Raw genomic sequence first — 11,375 nt, forward strand, 5'->3', positions numbered from 1 at the left:
CAGCTGGATCAAACCGTTTTCAGCTTGACCACCGGTTGCACTCAAGGAGTTGATGAGAACCACGACTTTGCCGAAGGTTTTTTGAATGGAAATATTGCCAGCCTCGGCCGCCACATTTACGAGATCGCTTTCCAACGACAGCAACTTGCTCGAACTCAATGAACCGTTGCTTAAACCGTCAACCACCTGCTCAATCTTATCCTCAGTCGATGGCTGGACCGGATCTGGAAATTCTGCAAATAAATTGTTCTGCCTTATCAAACGTAACATCGTGGTAAAATTCCTTATAAGCTGCTGAACAAATATGATGTAATTTTCTATACTTAATTTCTTTATTTGCTATTGTCGGATAAGCTAAGTGACACTTTATTTTGCTATTTGTCGGATAAGCTAAGTGACAAGTTTAGTTGTCAGCGAACCACCACGAGCTGACATGTTGTTTTACCTGTAACTGTAAAGGTGATGTAACACGAAAGGCATATAGCATATGAAGTTGAACAAGCATAATTCATGAAATGAGCGTTGCGTTCGAAGGCGCAATGCCGTCCCTTGTGATCACCAACCGGTTCCTCACGGCCTGATCCCCACGGCAGGTCAGGGTTGACCGATGACCCATCAGGCCACTTCCACAAACTCCTGTTGTAAGTGTGGTTTCCGCCTTGGTAGGTTAACCCTGTTCAAACACAAACTGTATTGTTTAACATTAGCTCTAATTGTAGAAGGGCGTGTTACTTAATAGAAACAGAGATTAATAGAACAGAGTGCTCTATTACAGGAGCTTTAATGTTCATTTAATTGTTACGCCATAATGGTAGGATTGTCCTCAACTAGGTGCATAGAAAATTTAAGATCGATAAGGAATAAAACACTTGCCATTCTTCGAAGAAAACTAAGGCCAATGAAACATGGAAAGATAATTAATTGTGTTGTAGGTTGCGTCACGCCCGAGCCGCACACAATGCAACGGGCCGCATATTTGACTCCCTTGTGGTAAATAAACATTTCGCGGTTCTTATTGCCAGGCATTATTGCGTCATAAAAGGGACTTTGTTATTTACGTCATAATTTTTTAGTTGTTTACCATCAGCTGTGTTGGAATTTGTCGACTTTTAGAACGATGCGTTTAACAACTTTGCTTCATCAGCTTAACTAAGTTAAAAAGTTTTTTAGCACATGAATATTATGTCTTGTGCAGATTAATTAGGAAATGGCGCTCACCCGTCCATAAGTTGATGTTCCCCAAACATTTGGCCAATTCCATCTCTTGTGATGTTTCCACCTTTAGCAGCTCAGCTCGTGGTTCAACTCCTTTGCAGTAAACTTTGGCTGCGGGCTGGATCATGAATTTATACCTCCACCAATACATCTTATTGGTGGGAACCGGGACACCTGTAATATAAGACCGACTTGTGTTTAATAACCTTCCTATATCTATCCTGTTAGCGAAAAGAGGCGTCATTTTTTATATGCTTCTATACAGACTTTTAAGCGAAGTTAATGAACCTAAGATAAGATTTACTATAGCCTTTATTTGTTTATTCCAACTAACAATTAGACGTTACATTTGGAAGGCATAGCCATTTGAAAAAATAATCTTGTATACTTTACGGTTTCATATAGCAGTGCTTCTAATATTTATTTTAGATCTGCTGTACTTTTCATGTCTATTGTTTAAAAAAAAATGTAGTTTATAAGGTAATATTCTTTTAGTGTTCCTCTTACACTAGAGCACCATGGAAAGTTGCCAGGTATATTTACTTCTCTCTCAGCTTAACGTGTCAAACCCACAGTTCTTTTTAAAACATGCAATTTTGAAAATATTCAAAATTGAAAATACTTTGAAATATTTACTTGTCACATGCGAGTCAAACATATATAGCGTTTGTTTAAAACTGGAATATATTAAATAAAAAATTAACGAACCTCTCTCTGATAATTTTTTGTGAAGTTCATCGTTGGAGAAAAGCTGAAGGCAATCTTGAACGAACTCGGTTTGATTCGGTGACTCAGAATCTGTTACAATTAAAATAGTGAACAATAAGTATAAGGTTACAAAACAACTTCCGCAGTTGCAGAATTTATAGTTTAATACAGAAAAAAAAACCGACAATTGCATGTTTTCTTGTTTCGGAATATGTTGACAATCGATGTAAACTCCACTTTCTTGCTCTCATCACTAAACAACGAAGCCGAACAATTTATGTATCTGTCGCACAACACTCCACCACATGCCACTGTAACTAACAAAGTTTTATATTTAACATAGACCCCTTATTAACGACCACGTAAATTCATCTCACCTGCATTAACAGTGTAGCTCCCATACCAAAGAAACAGCGTCAAACAAAATGCCAGTTTCCAAACCAGCTGCATCTTTACGAATACACCTATTTATATACCAACTAGCAGTGACGTGCGGTGAGGTTCCTAGATGGTGAGGCACAAACGGCATAGTACTAATAAAAAAATAAATAAATTTTATGTGGCCATGGCCCGCCTGGCTACGCCTATGACAGTTACACATCTACTCCATTTTAACCAATCTCTTTGAAAGTTGCGTGTTATTTTTTTTGTCCAGTCGTCTGATGCAAAAGTTCAAAATTTGCAACAGGTCTGCCTTTATTTATGACTTCAACTTTAGAGCTTTACACTACAAGAAGTCAATGTACACGTACTATGCGGGCATTCAAGCTGGACGAAGAAAGGTTTCATAGCGTGGAAGTCACAATTGAGGCATGCCTCAAATCGTAGTTAACTCGTTCGTCATGTTTTCCGAGAGAATTGGGAAAGAAAAAGGCACGCATAATGCAGTGTATAGCACTTTTGTGATCTGAAGAGAGGCACAGCTTGTCACTGCCTCTCTTCGCGTATTTCAACGATTTTGAACGCTTGATATAAATAACGCAACAGAAATTGGAAACAATAACGCTTTAGGTATAGAATCGTAAAATTTGCGGTAGAGATATAACTGAAATAACTTTTGCTTGATATATCTTTTGCTTTGCCAAATGTTGACATGTTAGGCAGTGCCTCACATGCCTCCCCTGACTGCACGTCCCTGCCAACTAGTCGCTAATCATAAACCACATTTAATTTTAAATACAAACAGTTTGGGATACAAAATCGTGAAAAAAAACAACAATTTCTGCAAAAAAACTATTTTAGTAGTAAGCAAAGTATTGTAGAAACACTTAGGTTACTGTACACCGAAAAGCCATCGCAGACTCGCCGAATCTGTCGATCTATGATGCAAGCAGAGCAAGCCAGAAAAACAACTGGCCTGCAGTGAGGTTCGAACTCACGACCTCCGGTCAAGCCGGGACCGTCGCTCTACCAACTGAGCTATGCAGGCTCAGAGAGGAGCGAGTCGAGAAACAACCATGCGCCAATACTTGCACAGCCGTAATCGTTGGTCATAAAGCAACTTCCGAGGGGCTAGATCACAGATGTTATTAAACACATATGTTTGTGTGTGTCTTTCATTCATTAGGTTACTGTAGTTCTACATATTACAAGGAAAACCCTAAACCCTAAACCACGCCTTTAATGTAAGAAAACCTTTGGATTATTTATGTTTTTCTCGGAGAAACCACACATAATCATAATTGCGGTCTGTTCCACCTGAGATGCTGCGCTTGCATTGCAATAACTGACCTAAATACAATTCATGTTTCCGAACGTCTTTTGTGCGTCCACAGGAATAAGGCTCCAATTTATCGAGAAAAAAATCGACGAATATACATCGCTATCCTACGTCACAGGACCTGTACCGTACCTGGAAAAACAGTAAACAGTGCGTTTACCCAGAGGAGTTTAATTGAAAAAATACGCTCGCCGACAGAAAAAAAAACAGCAAGTCTACTTGTCTTTGACGTCCTTTCTAAAACCCAAGGTTTAGGGGTCCGCGATATAAAATTAGGAACCCTGCAGTAAGCTTTTAGCGTCTGATGAATTCTAGGGGATTTCATGGATCCCCCCCCCCCCCCCGACAAATTACCCCTGTTATAAGTCAAATACCAAGTTCACTCTGTATTTTTACCAGGACTATTACCAACACCGGTGTTTGAATAATTGGCTCCCTGTGGATGTTATTACCAAGTTCAGTAGATTCCTGCCTTTTTTACCGGGAAACATGGGTTTTTAAACTAAATTAACAATACATAGTATAAACTTACTACCACCGCCACAACATTAAAATGTAAAACTTCTGCCTTAACCAAAGATAAAAAGCCAATGGGTGCCCCCTGCTGGATTTAATTGTAAATTATATTTTAAAAAACAAATAAAACTTGCAATTAACACTTTCAATCCACAGGTCTACTTATTTTGTGCAGCATTTTCGTTTATAATGCAATTTATTTTAAATTAGACACAGTTTCTGATTTTTTGATACACTTTTCTACTTTTGTTCACTTAAACGACTTTGCATGGATGCTATTGGGTTGGTGATGGTTATAGCTTAGAGGGAATATTTTAGCTCAAGGGCGCCGAGCATACTCACTTAACATGAATGTTTAGGATATTTAACAAATGCCTTGTTTTTCCTTGCAAAACGTTTCTTGTTTGTTATCAACAAAATCGAAATTATAAAAGCTCTAGTTTAATTACGAGTTTTGTCAATTTTTAAGTGGTTTGACTTCAAATTTATCGCATCCTTAAATTATTCTACATTCATATTGATTTAATGTTTCCTAAAAGTTAGGACTGTCCGGTGATATTGGATCGGAGCCGATACCCGATGCCAATTTAATATTGGAATTCAGCCATAATTTGCGAACCAATGCCACGATTTTATTTGGAAAGGTCAATTAATCAAATAACAGTAATATTAATTAGGAGGGAATTTTGAATTGCTCTACATTAATGCTCCTGGTAGTTGAGCTAGTTAAAAAGCTCATTTGAAATTTGGCCTTGGGCGATTTTAAGGTGTAGTTTTTTTTAACATAAAAATATCAAGGAAACTTAAAAAAGAAGTTTAACTAACCAAATAATAAATGAAATATTTCAGTCATTTGGTACAACTGTCTTCTTTATTGCAACTTTTAGAAAGTCCTAAACAACCAGAAGAGCTTTTGGTGATGATTTCACAAAAAGCCAAATTTTTGTCAAAGTAATATTATTACAACGTAAAGTAACTAAACCTCTTAACTCCAAACCAAATTTCAGCTTTGGAGCATAATGGTAGGAGGTTGTAGTAAGACGTAATAAGAATATCAAAGCTCATACAGAAGTAGGTAGCATTTTGAACGTTTCCAATAACTCTTTATTCATAATGAATAAAGAAAAAAATCACGCAAAAAGCTTTTCAACTGACACTACCAGACTTTACCTTGCCATGAGAATGCAGTCTTCTATTAAAAGAATCATTCATTATGCTTGCTTTCTTTGTGACGTGATAGTAAATTTCACTCGTGCATTTTGCGAGTACCGTAGTTGAAAGTATAAAACAATAGAAGTGTGAACAAAGGTTTAATTGCGCTCAGGGGGAGTCAGCCTCTACGTCAGTGGTTCTCAACCTTTTTGTACCCATGGCCCCTTTTTGATGCTTTCAAATGGCCGCGGACCCCTTACATTTTTATGGTGGAATATCTGCGTTTTTAGTTCCTTTTAATAATTCCGTATATCTGCCTATAGTGTACCTTATGTTGAATAAATTAACAGACAACACCAAATTACTTTATAACACGTTTATTTTAATGTGATTTCTGCTGCGGACCCCCGGTTGAGAACCACTGCTCTACGTAACAAAGAATGTTCAAACTTACTAAAAAGTGTAAAACGCATTAGCAACATACTCTTTTAGCCGGTCAACCGGCAGAATTATATTCGGATATCAGATAGAAAAAAAAACTGCGGTTAATCGGTCAACCAGTTAACCGTTATCCGGATAATCTTGTCCTAGTAATGACGTCAATCGGTATCGTATCTCGATAATTATCGTCACAAATATCGGCTATCGGTATCGGAATAAAATGTATCGGACATCTTTACCGAGAATCTAAACTCGGTTTTTATTCTGACTCACCACATTATGTTGAAATATTTTCCCCGAAGGCGTCATACATCTCATCGCATGCCGCGAAAAAAAAGTACTATTTCCGAAGATGGCGGTTTGTCAATGGAATCCAGTTGTTATCAAACTTCTTGAGCTTGCCACTCAATAATAGAATTATGAAAATCACTGTACCGTTGTTATAAAATCTATATTCAAATAAATTCCAAAATCATTGTAACTCACCTGTATTACCGGTACACAGAAAGTAAATAAGGCAGTAATTTCAGTTACTGGCAAACTGAATGTGTGAAAAGAGAAGATATCTCCTCGCCATTTCACGTTAGTGTGACGACACTGACTTCAAATTAAAACAAATGTTTTTTAGACTTTCCTGTTTTTAAAGTCAGTCATTTATTAGAACAAGAAAGTCTAAAGAATTAACTTTGAGTTAATAACTAAAGATGCGGCTTTAAAGCTTTCATGTTTGTTGTAAATCGTCATATAATCCTGTGGTTCTTTTAGAAAATAAACGGATACTTGTAACCCTTTACAGAAACTTGCCAGGTCGTGCTTCTATCCTACCAATCACCCTCAAGCAATCACGATGACGTATTTAGTACAGCTAACACTTTGGCGTCCTCTGGCGGAATGGAAAAAAGGTTCTTGAATATCGAAATGTTTTGTTTATCCGTTTTAATTTTGATCTGGTGGAAATATTAAAGCTACGAAAAATGAAGAAGCACAACTAACATATTTTACAAATCCTGAGTGATACGATGAAAATAGTGGCGAAATAATAAGAATAATTACAGTTTAGTACGCAATTATAATCTTGGTTATGTAATGTCGGTGTTTGTATTCGGTTAGAACGTTATTTAGCACCTTCAGGTATTAAACAGGTACAACAACGCTGAACGGCGCCAACGTTCAATGTTTTATCAGATTGATCCTGATTAAGCTTTAATTTGTTTTTAATAACGCTATTAAAAGATTCTCATTTTCTTAGCTATACGAATATGTTTACTATAAATTATTAAACACATTGTACAATGCTTGCCACGTCTATAAGCGAGCGATTGTATAACATTATATTTTTTGCTAGGCAGCATTTTGAAGCTCTAACTATAAAATCTTTTTAGTAACCTTTATTTATTCTGTTGACAAAACGTTCAATTTAGCAAGTTGGGATAGGTGCTGTCTTCAGCACACAATCAAGAATCGCGAACTTTTCAATCGTTTGCATTTATCAAGATGATATTGTCAATTTGTGAAAGCCACCATTGACCCCACAGCTGCATTTGCACAGAAATCACCTAAAAATGCGGTTGTGTAAAAAATACGTTCCCAAAATGCATTTCAGTTTCATGATCCCGAATTATTGCTAATCCACTACTGTGTTCAGCACTGTTCTTAAGTCATAAGCTTTGGTTTTCCTGTGTCGACATTTAGTTCTATGCGACGCACACAGCATGGATGATGAAAACCTATTCGAATTAGACAAAATAATTTACCGCAAAATATGTATTACGTCAATTTTATAGCCTGCCCTGCTTGCATCATTGATCAGCAGATTCGGTGAGTCTACGGAGGCTTTTGGTGTACTAATTATAATCAAGCCGTAGTCGTTGGTCAAAAAACAGCTTCAGAAGAGCTAGACCATATTATTATTATTTTTACATGTGTGTGCATGTTTTATTGGAAAAAAATATAATTTAGTATTTATGTCCGCTAGGTGTCGCAAGGGTGGCTAAACGAATAATATTTCGTTATAACGGTATTATATTCAGAAAAGTCTATAATTTAAGGCTATACTGAATAAAGTATGCCCTTATGCGCCAACTATGTAGAAATTATTAGGAGGAAATTAAATTCACATATTTTTGGTTTTATTTACGTCCAATATCCTTTGTTTGCTTAAATGGTAAAGAAAACCTCAACAAAATTTACTCAACAAATGTAAACCAATAAGCCACATAAGCTTATGACTTTACACAATGACTTATTTACATACTTATTAAGTCCTATCAATCAAGATTAAAGTAATAACTAGATAAAGTGTAAATAAATCGTATTTCCTTAATTACACTAGCGGTTCTTATTTACTATATCTTTTATTGATTTCAAGTATGATGTATAAGTAAAGTAACAAGAAAACTTAACATAACATAAATTCAAGGTATTTAAAACTGGTTTATCTAGAAACAGTTATACAATAGTATAAAATACAAACAACTAGTAATAATGTTTGTTGTGGTTGGATTCTAGGCAAGCGCTAATAATGTTACTAGTGCTTTCTTTATTTGGCGATTAACCTTGACGTAATAAAACCATTTGTACGAAATCAGTGCAAAACTCATTTGATTTTCTTTTAACTCATTTAATTTTTCTTTCAAGTTTCTTTACAAATTCTTATGATGACGAAATTAATCTGAATAGTTTGTGTTGACGTCACCAAATTATCTGTTGTGCATGTTTAAAATGCTTTACTGCAATCGATAACTTGTCGACTTGATGTAAGTGTAAGTGGTAAATAAAAAGCACGCGATCAAATAAGCTCATATTTATTCCAAAATTTTCATGTAATTTGTGAAGCTGCTTTCCAAATAACATATGTTATCGCCCACAAAATATAACAAACCTACCATAAAATTATAGAAAAAAGGGGGACATTTGTTTGTTTACAGCAGGGGTTCTTAGACTTTTTTTACCGCGGACCCCTAAAATTTGTTTGGCTTCGCGTTGACCACGGTAGCCGAGAAATTTTCAAGCATGATGTCATAAATTGACGTCACAATGTAAATAGAATTCAAAAATCTGAAAGCCTAATGGATTCTACATTCAGTGCAAAACCGTTTCAATTTTAATTAAAGGTATTTTAAAAATGGATTACTTCTTAAATAAAGACTACTATTTCCATTATGCCTTCATGGACGCCCTAAAACTAGTTCACGCACCCCAAGGGGCCCATGGACCCCAGTTTAATAACCCCTGGTTTACAGTATTCCAAGAGTACTATTCAATTTTGTTTACATTAGAGGACAAATTATACTATAAATACAACGCATTCCGTCGTAGGATTGAAATTTGTTGTCAGCCGGTTCTATCACAAAAGCCATATTTTTAAACCGAATAGTCAAATTTTCCAGGTAGTTACAAAACAGGAAGTAGTTGCAAGAATAGAATGCAACCCCATGTTCCAGCGAACGGTGCGAACCGGCTGAATCCCATCACTGCTAACGGCCACACTAAGACCCACGGTTGAACAACGCTGATCTAAGGGGCCGAGACCCAAGGTTGGAAACTAAATTGACATCTATCAACTTCTTAAATTCTAGTTCACAAACGATCGCTTGGAATAGCACAGTTATTTTCTTGTGCATGTTTATATTTGTTTAGGCCTAGGTTTGTTATTTACCCATCAACAAAACATTACCATGTTTTTTTTTTGCCTTTATGTGGAATTATTTGACACTGGCTGTTATAATTTAAAAAAATACGTTGATTAAGAGTTCCTGTGCTTTAATTCAATAAGAATCCTACTAACAAACATGTAAAAGGCTTGCACTTTAGATTAGTCATACATACGTATAATGCCGTGGTTGTCCATTCGTTAGCGTTTCAACGAAAATTTCAACATGACGTTATATTCCAGCGCGTGTAAAGGTTATTCGGTTCAAGCTGTTTTAATTTCGAAACAGCGTTGTTCAAGAATGTTTGTGCCTTGATTTCCCAAGAAATTATTTAACAAATATGTAGAAGGCCTACGCATTAATCAATACACATGTCCAGTGCTGTGATTTTCCATTCGTTGGCATTTAGAGTCACTTCTAGGTAAAGTAAAGGCCTCACGATCCGACAGGTAGTGACGCAAATACATCGCAGACGTCGAATATAGAAACGCTGAGCTGATACAATGTACAGCCATGATTGTGCACACTACATTTTATTTACAACAACCGGTTCAAAACAAAAATCACAATGCATTACAACTGTGTAGATAACGTTCTTTCACACCAGCTTTCAAAAAAGAAGCTGAAAATATTTCTAACTTATTCTAATTAAGAGAACAGTGCAATTAGTAAACATTCTAATATTGTTACAACATTCTAATATTGTTACAACATCCTAATATTGTTACAACATTCTAATATATTGTTACAACATTCTAATATATTGTACCAACATTCTAATATTGTTACAACATTCTAATATATTGTTACAACATTCTAATATTGTTACAACATTCTAATATATTGTTTAGTTTAAGTAGAACTATTGCTATAACAGAGGCAAAGAAAACGATAAACCATAAGGCAAGACTCATAAATGTGGAAAAATGAAATTAAACAACCCCCAGTAAGATAAAAAAAGCAACCATCAAAATAAACAAAAATACCTTGAGTTTATATGCATTAACCATAAAATTAGATTGTTTTTTTTGTGTGTGTTTTTTTGTTGATTGGACTTTTGTCTGTAAAATTTAATGCTTAAATTTTAGGAACCGAACAACATTATAAAGCTGTCAAAAACATTAGTAAAGTGTGCGAAATAAAAAGCATAATACCGCTATAAAATCGCATAATGCAGTGTATAGCACTTTTGTGATCTGAAGAGAGGCACAGCTTGTCACTGCCTCTCTTCGCGTATTTCAACGATTTTGAACGCTTGATATAAATAACGCAACAGAAATTGGAAACAATAACGCTTTAGGTATAGAATCGTAAAATTTGCGGTAGAGATATAACTGATATAACTTTTGCTTGATATATCTTTTGCTTTGCCAAATGTTGACATGTTAGGCAGTGCCTCACATGCCTCCCCTGACTGCACGTCCCTGCCAACTAGTCGCTAATCATAAACCACATTTAATTTTAAATACAAACAGTTTGGGATACAAAATCGTGAAAAAAAACAACAATTTCTGCAAAAAAACTATTTTAGTAGTAAGCAAAGTATTGTAGAAACACTTAGGTTACTGTACACCGAAAAGCCATCGCAGACTCGCCGAATCTGTCGATCTATGATGCAAGCAGAGCAAGCCAGAAAAACAACTGGCCTGCAGTGAGGTTCGAACTCACGACCTCCGGTCAAGCCGGGACCGTCGCTCTACCAACTGAGCTATGCAGGCTCAGAGAGGAGCGAGTCGAGAAACAACCATGCGCCAATACTTGCACAGCCGTAATCGTTGGTCATAAAGCAACTTCCGAGGGGCTAGATCACAGATGTTATTAAACACATATGTTTGTGTGTGTCTTTCATTCATTAGGTTACTGTAGTTCTACATATTACAAGGAAAACCCTAAACCCTAAACCACGCCTTTAATGTAAGAAAACCTTTGGATTATTTATGTTTTTCTCGGAGAAACCACACATAATCATA

The sequence above is a fragment of the Ascidiella aspersa genome, chromosome 1, assembly GCF_963924565.1.
Source record: "Ascidiella aspersa chromosome 1, kaAscAspe10.2, whole genome shotgun sequence".
Lineage (NCBI taxonomy): Eukaryota > Metazoa > Chordata > Ascidiacea > Phlebobranchia > Ascidiidae > Ascidiella > Ascidiella aspersa.